Source organism: Neoarius graeffei, chromosome 12 (assembly GCF_027579695.1).
Source record: "Neoarius graeffei isolate fNeoGra1 chromosome 12, fNeoGra1.pri, whole genome shotgun sequence".
In the NCBI taxonomy this organism is placed as follows: Eukaryota; Metazoa; Chordata; class Actinopteri; order Siluriformes; family Ariidae; genus Neoarius; species Neoarius graeffei.
In genome coordinates this window covers 18,504,935-18,516,463 of record NC_083580.1, presented here as the reverse complement: position 1 = coordinate 18,516,463, position 11,529 = coordinate 18,504,935, and the positions used below count along the sequence as shown (strand labels likewise).

Below are 11,529 nucleotides of genomic sequence, written 5' to 3'. Positions count from 1 at the left end.
AAAGGCCTTCGCCGGCCACGGGGCTCGAACCCAGGACCTTCTTGCTGTGAGGCGACAGCGCTAACCACTACACCACCGTGCTGCCCCGCTTCATAAATATCTATACAAATATATAATTACAAAAATAAATATCTACTACATACCTATCCCTGTAAATATGAAGATATAAACTGTCCCCATAAATAAATATATACCATATACTAAGTTAGTTCTAATATATAATAGTATACAGGGTCATGGGCAAGCTGTGTGAATGGTTGTTTGTGTCTATGTGTCAGCTCTGTGATGACCTGGTGACTTGTCCAGGGTGTACCCCGCCTCTCACCCGTAGTCAGCTGGGATAGGCTCCAGCTTGCCTGCGACCCTGTAGAACAGGATAAGCGGCTACAGATAATGGATGGATGGATGTTTGGACCCTTTAGTTCCAGTCAAGGAAAATCTTGGGAAAATGGTGAAGCCATGGCCTAATGGTTAGAGAAGTCAAAAGGTTGCTGGTTTGATTTTCTGGACCAGCAGGAATGGCTGAAATGCCTTAAGCAAAGCACCTAACCCCCAACTGCTCTGGATAAGAGTGTCTGCTAAATGCCTGTAACGTGATCTTAATGCTACAGCAAAAGGCAGTCTAGTCAATTGTGTGTGGACTTTATGGCAAGTTTGGAAAAGGCTCACATGTGAGTGTAATGGTCAGGTGTCTACATACTTTTGGCCATATAGTGTAGCTAATTGTATGCATACACTTCTTTTGGCTGCTCCTGATTAGGGGTCACCACAGCGGATCTTGCGTCTCCATTGCTCCCTGTCTTCCACATCCTTCTCTACCACACCTGCCACTTTCATGTCCTCTCTCACCACATCCATGTATCTCCACTTTGGCCTTCCTCATTTTCATTTGCCTGTCAGTTCCATCCTCAACATTCTCCTTCCCACATGCTCTGCATCTCTTCTCAGGATGTGCCCATACCATGTCAGTCTCATCTCATTATCTCTCGCCACTTTATCCTGTCCTACAGTACAGGGTCACAGGCAAGCTGGAGCCTATCCCAGCTGACTACGGGCGAAAGGCGGGGTACACCCTGGACAAGTCGCCAGGTCATCACAGGGCTGACACAGACACAGACAACCATTCACACTCACGGTCAATTTAGAGTCACCAGTTAACCTAACCTGCATGTCTTTGGACCGTGGGGGAAACCGGAGCACCCGGAGGAAACCCACGCGGACACGGGGAGAACATGCAAACTCCGCACAGAAAGGCCCTCGCCGGCCACGGGGCTCGAACCCGGACCTTCTTGCTGTGAGGCGACAGCGCTAACCACTACACCACCTCGTCACTCCCATTGCAAGCCTTAACATCCTCAACTCTGCCACCTCCAACTTTGCCTCCTGTCTCTTCGTTAAGGGTATGATCTCCAATCCGTACATCACCACTGGTCTCACTACATCTTACCTTTCACTTTTGGGACTTTCTGAAATCCTTCTCCACCCTGCCTGCACTATCTTTCTCACCTCACTATCGCAGCCCCCATTTTCCTGCCTAGTTGACCCCAACTTTCTTTACGTCTATTCATTCATCCTGGTTCACAGTTCCACACTCATTCACACCTAGGGCGATTTAGAGTCACCAGTTAACCTTGTGTTTTACCTGATAAAGTTTGAATTAGGTGTAGCTAATATATGGCCATTAAGCAGAGCATTTTTTAAGGATTTTCCACTAGGAGACCAACTGGTCTGGGCAATACAATCACAGGCCCCAGAGTCCATGCGGCTGCACCGCTGCGGCATATTCTGTGATGCAAAATGGTTCACCAATCACCATACAGACAAACACACTACAGTGACTACACAGCTATCAAGAGCAATTACCAAGCACAAATGTTATGTCAAAGACACTCAAAGTTACACAGTAATGACATTGGATTCTGACATCAGCCATCTCAGTAACCAAATTTTAGTTTTGTTTTTCTTAACCAACATGAGCTTGTGTGTACATCTTATAACATGGATCTTCGTTTCCCTTGTTAAATGTATACTTACATGGTACTTGGTTAATTAATTGCAACTGATTGAACCAAATGATAAGACATAACTTGGTTTAAAATTTGGTCTCCCAGTGAAGCTGATTTGGCATTGACTAGGAGACCAAATCTGGCCACTGGGAGACCATTTGGTCTCAAATGGTCTTCTCAGGATGTGCCCATACCATCTCAGGCCAAGTTTACGTTAGACCGTATCTGTCTCATTTTCTTTGCGGATGCACTGTCCGTTTACATTAAAACGCCTGGAAACGCCAGGAAACGGGAATCCGCCAGGGTCCATGTATTCAATCTAGATCGTGTCTGGTCCGGTGCTGTGTAAACATTGAGAATACGCGGATACGCTGTGCTGAGCTCTAGCTGGCGTCGTCATTGGACAACGTCACTGTGACATCCACCTTCCTGATTCGCTGGCGTTGGTCATGTGACGCGACTGCTGAAAAACGGCGCGGACTTCCGCCTTGTATCACCTTTCATTAAAGACTATAAAAGTATGAAAATACTGCAAATACTGATGCAAATACTGCCCATTGTGTAGTTATGATTGTCTTTAGGCTTGCCATCCTTCCACTTGCAAGTGGTAAGTGATATGCGCTGGGATCACACACACAGCGGCTCAGTCCCGAATCACTGCTCGTGCGCTATACTCGCGCGCTCTGTGAGCTGCGCAGGGCCGGAGTGCGCACCCTCCAGAGAGCACTCGCTGTTCAGGGCGGAGTGATTTGGAGCGCAGGATCCCTGCGGAGCCGAGCGTATCCGTGTATTGGTGTTGCTGTGTGCACGCGAATCGTGTATTGGTGTTGCTGTGTGCACGCTAATCGTTTTAAAAACGTTAACCTGATGATCCGCTGATACGGTCTAATGTAAACCCCACCTCAGTCTCATCTCATCTCATTATCTCTCGCCACAATATCCCAGTAGGTGTGAGTGTGAAAGGTCCACTGGGAGACCATTTGGTCTCCCAGTGGACCTTTCACACTCACACCTACTGGGATAGGCTCCAGCTTGCCTGCGACCCTGTAGGACAGGATAAAGTGGCGAGATGAGATGAGATGAGATGAGGAGCATGTTGGAAGGAGAATGTTGAGGATGGAGCTGCCAGGCAAACGAAAATGAGGGAGGCCAAAGAGGAGATACATGGATGTGGTGAGAGAGGACATGAAAGTGGTAGAGAAGGATGGGAGACCATTTGGTCTCCCAGCAACTATGTTAAAAAATGCTCTGCCAGTAAGTGTCTTGATAGAGACACACAGAGCTTGATTAGTGTTATTTCGCGCAGGCGCACGCTGCTTATTGAGAGCTGACCCGCGCGAGCGCGCTGGATTGAGCGCGTGCGTGTCTCTGTGGCGTAGCGCGGCGCTCGTGCTGTTTCTCCGAGTCACAACGAGCTGACGTCTTCCGGGCCGGAACAGCTATATTACAGAAAAAAACCAAACAAAACGTCCAAGGTTTATTCAAAAACATTACGACAAGGGCTTCGCTGCTGAGACGAAGGTGAGTAAGCGAATTTCTGACGAGAAAAACCCCTGGTTATTTAAAAACCACTTTGAGAAACGGATGAAATTGTTTGAAGCGAGACGCTGAGAGGATGAAGCCGCCCGGCACGGCCCACTCAGGGCTCACATACGGTACACCGACGCTGCTTTGTTCGGGTTCATATTTCTTCGATATAATATGTCTTTTTAAGAGAATGCAGCGGATGGCGCAGGAAGATGACGCACACTATTGCACTGCTTATAGTTTCAGGTGAGGCGCGTGGATGTATAGGGAGCCTAAAGGGATGCGCGTGCACGCACTTCCAAAGTGAGTGAGCCTTGCCTTTCCTGCAGCAGTTAATAACTTAGTGAGCCAGGCGTTTTGCTCCAACTTTCTGTACAGACAAATAACGAATATTTTATATACTGGAATAAAACTTGCATGCTTGAGTCACTTTAATGCTGCAACTTCACTTGCGTTCATTCAACTTGTCCTATGCGTGCACACTCGGGTGACCAGATTTCCCGAGTCTGAAACCGGGGCACTTTTGCGCGCGACCATGCTCGTGCACGCACACCTTTTTTTTTTTTTTTTTTACGTAAACGTGACACTCAGAAGAGAGGTGCTCTTATCATTTTGTTGAAGCTTTTTTTTTTTTTTTTTATTTCGAACATGTATAAAAATGTATGTAACTATTTGTACATACAAAAGAAAGAAAACGAGAAATTGACAAAAAAATAAATAAAATAACATAAAGAGCTAAAACATTACAAAACGCCGCACATTGTTCGAAAAAGGAGTGGGAAGAAGTACAATATATATATTTTTTTAAATTTCCAACCCCTTTTTAACTACCCCGAAATCCAAACTACATTAATACGCCTATAAAAATATATACCATGTATACACTTCATGAATATCTATATAAATATATAATTACAAAAATAAATATATACTACATACCATATATACACTTCATAAATCTCATTTCATCTCATTATCTCTAGCGGCTTTATCCTGTCCTACAGGGTCGCAGGCAAGCTGGAGCCTATCCCAGCTGACTACGGGCGAAAGGCGGGGTACACCCTGGACAAGTCGCCAGGTCATCACAGGGCTGACACATAGGCCAAGTTTACATTAGACCGTATCTGTCTCGTTTTCTTCGCGGATGCACTGTCCGTTTACATTAAACCGCCTGGAAACGCCGGGAAACGGGAATCCGCCAGCGTCCACGTATTCAATCCAGATCGTGTCTGGTCCGGTGCTGTGTAAACATTGAGGATACGCGGATACGCTGTGCTGAGCTCTAGCTGGCGTCGTCATTGGGCCGGAGTGCACACCCTCCAGAGGGCACTCGCTGTTCAGGGCGGAGTGATTTGGAGTGCAGGATGCCTGCGGAGCCGAGCGTATCCGTGTATTGGCGTTGCTGTGTGCACCCGAATCGTGTATTGGTGTTGCTGTGTGCACACTAATCGTTTTAAAAACGTTAATCTGATGATCCGCTGATACGGTCTAATGTAAACCCCACCTTAGAGTCACCAGTTAACCTAACCTGCATGTCTTTGGACTGTGGGGGAAACCGGAGCACCCGGAGGAAACCCACGCGGACACGGGGAGAACATGCAAACTCCACACAGAAAGGCCCTCGCCGGCCACGGGGCTCGAACCCGGACCTTCTTGCTGTGAGGCGACAGCGCTAACCACTACACCATCGTGCCGCCCCACTTTATAAAGATCTATATAAATATCTCATCTCATTATCTCTAGCCGCTTTATCCTTCTACAGGGTCGCAGGCAAGCTGGAGCCTATCCCAGCTGACTACGGGCGAAAGGCGGGGTACACCCTGGACAAGTTGCCAGGTCATCACAGGGCTGACACATAGACACAGACAACCATTCACACTCACATTCACACCTACGGTCAATTTAGAGTCACCAGTTAACCTAATCTGCATGTCTTTGGACTGTGGGGGAAACCGGAGCACCCGGAGGAAACCCACGCGGACACGGGGAGAACATGCAAACTCCACACAGAAAGGCCCTCGCCGGCCCCGGGGCTCGAACCCGGACCTTCTTGCTGTGAGGCGACAGCGCTAACCACTACACCACCGTGCCGCCCCCTATATAAATATATAATTACAAAAATAAATATCTACTACATACCTATCCCTGTAAATATGAAGATATAAACTGTCCCCATAAATAAATATATACCATATACTAAGTTAGTTCTAATATAACAATCAACATCTCACATGAAAAAGCTCACATTTATCAACAAGCTCACATTTATCAACATCTCACATGAAATAAAACAAACAGGCATTTTGTTATCTAGTAGCATAGTGGTATACAGATCAGTTAAATTATGGTCAGACAGCAGATTTTGTAATGGCTGAGAATAGGCCAGGCTATGTCCATAGGCCAAATTTAAACTGATTTATTTCACCTGTTTGTGAGAACACCAAGAAGAATGCATATGTAGGCTATATCTCTAAAATTGTATGCACTATAGCATGAACTTAAAAAGTAGATGTGTGACCTCAACATAGCCTAGGTCAGAATCAACCTTACTAACCATTCCCCACAACTGAATGAATAAAGCAAGATGTGTACAAAAGTGAACACTTTAATGGAAGGTGCAACAAGCTGTTCAACACAGCAATATGGGCAAACTGTCAGAATGGTATGTTAAACAGAAACAAGTGATTTGAGAATATACATTCAAACAAAACAGCAGTAAAGGAGGAGAGGGGCGACAGCCCGAGGAAAGCCCCCACAGGAGCGCACATCATTTGCAACATAGGCTGCCCAACTCAGTACAAGAACAAAACACTTAGTGTGTGCAGTAGGCTTCGTGCGCATTGTTCTGCACCTCTCGGAGGAAGGGGTAGGTGCCTTGTAAATCTTTGGAAAAGGTACGTTTTCTTTTCGGCATAATTGCTGCGGCATTACTGCTGCTAGACAAAGAACATTCGCGCCAGTTAATGTTTATTTTATTGTTGCATGGCAACACGTTCTGTTCTCTGGAATAATGTGGCTAAATAAACACCCATGCCACAGGGCCAGGGGGCAGTAACCAGGAAAGTTTGCGATTCCTGTCAATTCATCAAAATAGTAAATGCAGACATTTTTCCGCTAATGATTCCCACGCTGCTCAGTCGCAAACGTCGCGAGTGGCGAAAACCGGGACATATCCGTGTCCCGACAGACTTTTGTTGGGACTCGGGGGACACAACCCCAAATCGAGACTGTCCCGGTAAAACCGGGACGTCTGGTCACCCTAATGCACACACAACATAAGTTTTGTTGTTTTCCTTTTTTCATCCAGGAAACTCAAAATAACTCAAGCGCATTCATTTCATTTCTTCAGTTTACAGCATATTTGAGCAATAAATATAATGCACTTCTTATAAGGGTTGTTTTACAATCAGGGTACAAAGTTTGTGTCACAGGGGTCCATAATTCAAATTGATTCAAACTGGTTCTTGTACCAGTTTTTAAGTGAAGGACAAGTTAAAGAACAGATTTCAGGTAATTTTTTTGATATGTGTATGGTAGTTTTGTGTAATCTGCTATAAGATGGGAGAAACAAATGAAGTGATTCTCGGAGAGGACTTTTTTTGACAATTCAGAATCCACTACTTCCATAGTGCTTTTAAATACAAGGCTGTCAGCTTTGTGTTAGTTGTCTCTAATTTGTGTCCCAATATCTTGACCACATTTTAGGATGAAAATAATCATTTTAGATATGTTATTTTATATTGAAAAATTAGCTGTCTCGGAGAGGACATTTTTTTTGACACAATTACATACTAATTTGATCAAAATAGTCTGAAAACTTACTGGCATTCAACATTAAAACTTAACTATGTTTCCAATGATATGGAACCAAATATTTGTTTGATGGTATAAAGAATGATTTAGGCTACGTTTACATTACGTCGAATCAGCGGATCATCAGATTAACGTTCTTAAAACGATTCGCGTTTACACTAAAACCGTTAGCCGTGCACACAGCAACACCAATACACGGATGCGCTCGGCTCCGCAGGCATCCTGCGCTCCAAATCACTCTGCCCTGAACAGCGAGTGCCCTCTGGAGGGTGCGCACTCCGGCCCTGCGCAGCTCACACAGCGCGCGAGTGAAGTGCACAAGCCACGATTCGGGACTGAGCCGCTGTGTGTGTGATCCCAGCGCATATCACTTACCACTTGCAAGTGGAAGGATGGCAAGCCTAAAGACAATCATAACTACACAATGGGCAGTATTTGCATCAGTATTTGCAGTATTTTCATACTTTTATACTCTGTAATGAAAGGTGATACAAGGTGGAAGTCCGCGCCGTTTTTCAGCAGTCGCGTCACATGACCAACGCCAGCGAATCAGGAAAGTGGATGTCACAGTGACGTTGTCCAATGACGACGCCAGCTAGAGCTCAGCACAGCGTATCCGCGTATCTCAATGTTTACACAGCACCGGACCAGACACGATCTAGATTGAATACGTGGACGCTGGCGGATTCCCGTTTCCCGGCGTTTCCAGGTGGTTTAATGTAAACGGACAGTGCATCCGCGAAGAAAACGAGACAGATACGGTCTAATGTAAACGTAGCCTTAAGTGCATCCCTTTTGGAGCTACCTGTGGTCAAAAAAGCACTTTTTCTAAATGACACGAGTAATTTTGCTAAATATGACATGTATTGCCATACATTCACCAAAAATAACGTTATCACCAAATTTTTTTTGCATGGTAAATAGAGCTATCACAGGGCTACAATAAACAACCAAGTTTATTTAGTCAAGCCTTTTGATATTGAAGATAATAAGTGTTAAATGTGATTTTTAGCTTGCGTACCCTGATTGTAAAACAACCCATAATAAGTATGCATATGAGGCAGAGAGTCAGCTTTTTTTTTTTCTTCCTTCCTTCCTTCCTTCCTTCCTCCTTTTTAAATCAAAACCTCTCATCTCATTATCTCTAGCCGCTTTATCCTGTTCTACAGGGTCGCAGGCAAGCTGGAGCCTATCCCAGCTGACTACGGGCGAAAGGCGGGGTACACCCTGGACAAGTCGCCAGGTCATCACAGGGCTGACACATAGACACAGACAACCATTCACACTCACATTCACACCTACGGTCAATTTAGAGTCACCAGTTAACCTAACCTGCATGTCTTTGGAGTGTGGGGGAAACCGGAGCACCCGGAGGAAACCCACGAGGAGAACATGCAAACTCTGCACAGAAACGAACCCGGACCTTCTTGCTGTGAGGCGACAGCGCTAACCACTACACCATCGTGCCGCCCCGGGGCTTATTTGGGTGAACAAAAGTGTTCATGTGTGTGTGGTGTTTTTTGTTTTTGTTCCCCCCCCCCCCCCCCAAAAAAAAAAGTGGCCCTGGTCTTGCTGCTGATTTTCCTCTGGACATGGTTATGGTCCGGGGCTTATTTCTCATCTCCTCTCATTGTCTCTAGCCGCTTTATCCTGTTCTACAGGGTCACAGGCAAGCTGGAGCCTATCCCAGCTGACTACGGGCGAAAGGCGGGGTACACCCTGGACAAGTCGCCAGGTCATCACAGGGCTGACACATAGACACAAACAACCAATCACACTCACACCTACGGTCAATTTAGGTGGTGTTTACATTAGACCGTATCCGTCTCGTTTTCGTCGCGGATGCACTGTCTGTTCACATTAAAACGCCGGGAAACGACTCCACAGGCGGAACAACTTGAATCCGCCAGGGCCCACGTATTCAATCCATTACGTATCTGATCCGGTGCTGTGTAAACATTGAGATACGAGGAAACGCTGTGCTGAGCTCTAGCTGACGTTGTCATTGGACAACGTCATTGTGACCTCCACCTTCCTGATTCGCTTGCGTTGGTCATGCCACGTTGGTCATGTGACGCGACTGCTGAAAAACGGCGCGGACTTTCACTTCCTGCTATTTGTCCCGAATCACTGCTCATGCGCTTCACTCGCGCGCTCTGTGAGCTGCGCAGGGCCGGAGTGCGCACCCTCCAGAGGGCACTCGCTGTTCAGGGCGGAGTGATTTGGAGCGCAGGATGCCTGCGGAGCTGAGCGTATCCGTGTATTGGCGTTGCTGTGTGCACGCGAATCGTTTTAAAAACGTTAATCTGATGATCCGCTGATACGGTCTAATGTAAACACCACCTTAGAGTCACCAGTTAACCTAACCTGCATGTCTTTGGACTGTGGGGGGAACCGGAGGACACGGGGAGAACATGCAAACTCCGCACAGAAAGGCCCTCGCCGGCCACGGGGCTCGAACCCGGACCTTCTTGCTGTGAGGCGACAGCGCTAACCACTACACCACCGTGCCGCCCTAGGGCTTATTTGGGTGAACAAAAGTGTTCGTGTGTGGTTTTTTTTTTTTTTTTTTTACCCCAAAAGTGGCCCTGGTCTTGCTGCTGATTTTCCTCTGAAGCCTGCACTTTTGTGCGACTTGGACATGCAGGAAATCTTATTTGCCAGCACAATGTCAAATTTATAACTTGAAGCTCGGCAAAGTCACCGTTATGTTGCATCAGAAAAGGTCATGGCTGTGTCCAGCTCATCCTTCATTACACACAGGTTCTGTCTAACATTTTTTTTTTTAAATTTATATATCTATATTAAAAAAAGGGAATTAAATAATACAAAAATTTATAGAACTACTAGTCAATTAACTTTTTAAAATCTTGACTGTGAATCATGATTCATTTATATATCAAGCTTCAAGATTCTTTTTTTTCTATTTATTAATTTTTTTAAATAAGCACAAGTCTTAAATGGTTATGTATCTGAGATGCTTGATCTTCATGATCAGTATACAGCATGTATATGCATGTTTTGTTTTTATGACCGGTTAGGAGATCTATTTGTGACACTCCCACGTTTGTGCTTTGCTTGACTCACCAGGTCAGGTTGGCCTCAAGGGTTACTTTTACGCAGTTGTTCACTTCAAGAATGCTGACGTCTGAGGTTAATCAGAAATGATACAAATGAATGATCACTTGTCCACGTTTTGTTAGTAATGTTTCCGCTTAGGATTTTTGAGATATGTTTAGGTTAGGAATTGATGGATTTATTCAAGACCACCAGTTATTAAATTCCATTATTTATATTTGTCATAAGGTTGGGCAGAATCTTCTGGAAAAGGTTTAATGGCTGCTGACTGAATAGACCTTCACGCAGTAATATATTTTAGCTGTGTTCACATGTATACCGGTACGATAGTGGTATAACTGTATCGATACAAAGTATATCGGTACAGTTTAGTGCATCTGTCCACACTAGCGAGAAATGTTTGCGGTTTTCTTTCACGGTACTTGAAATGCGCGTGCGCGAAATGTTTCTGTGGTTACCGAGTAACTTCCTTCCGAGAATATGGCGGATGAAACAACGCGTGTGTGCTTTTTGTCAATGTACAGTCTGTATTTCTGGTGGTCATTTATTCAGTCGAATCGTATAAAACGCGCGAGGCAGTTGAGAAAGAAACAAAGAAAACGAATCTCCGTTCTTCACTATTTTATTCAGCGAAGACATCGATTGAGGTGTGTGACTTTGTGCATGCGCATTATATTTGTATCGATACAGAACCGCTTCATCTGTCCACACTACAGCGAAGCGCTACAGTACCGATACTGTACCGGTACGAAACCCATACATTTGTGGGTTTCGTACCGATACAGTTATACCGCTACAGTACCGGTATAGTTGCTAGTGTGGACAGGTGTTGCGGTACGAAAGTAGTATCGTATCGGTACAAAATCCCTAGTGTGGACAGGGTATTAGTTACAGGACATGAAAAAAACATTCACCATACTGTTGGAAAGCTTACTGAAAAGACACACCTGTGTCGCTTCATCATCCTGCAGTTTTCTTTGCTTCGCTTCTCAATATGGTCATTTACTCTTTACATAAGAATAGTCATTGATCAATGTGAATGGACTGGAAGTGTAAAAAAATGTATATACTATAATAAGCTGTTTGGATGAGTGTTCTTTATTTC

General features: G+C 45.1%; 1 protein-coding gene across 2 annotated transcripts in view; it reads left to right on the top strand.

Moving 5' to 3' along the window:
- The first annotated feature begins 3,376 nt into the window (after positions 1-3,376).
- LOC132895243 (soluble lamin-associated protein of 75 kDa-like) overlaps positions 3,377-11,529 on the top strand; it is a 100,695-nt gene continuing 92,542 nt past the window's right edge. For both annotated transcript variants that reach the window (XM_060935606.1, XM_060935605.1), the window contains exon 1: positions 3,377-3,527. The gene's annotated coding sequence lies outside the window, so the exon portion shown is untranslated. The remainder of the gene's footprint in view (positions 3,528-11,529) is intronic.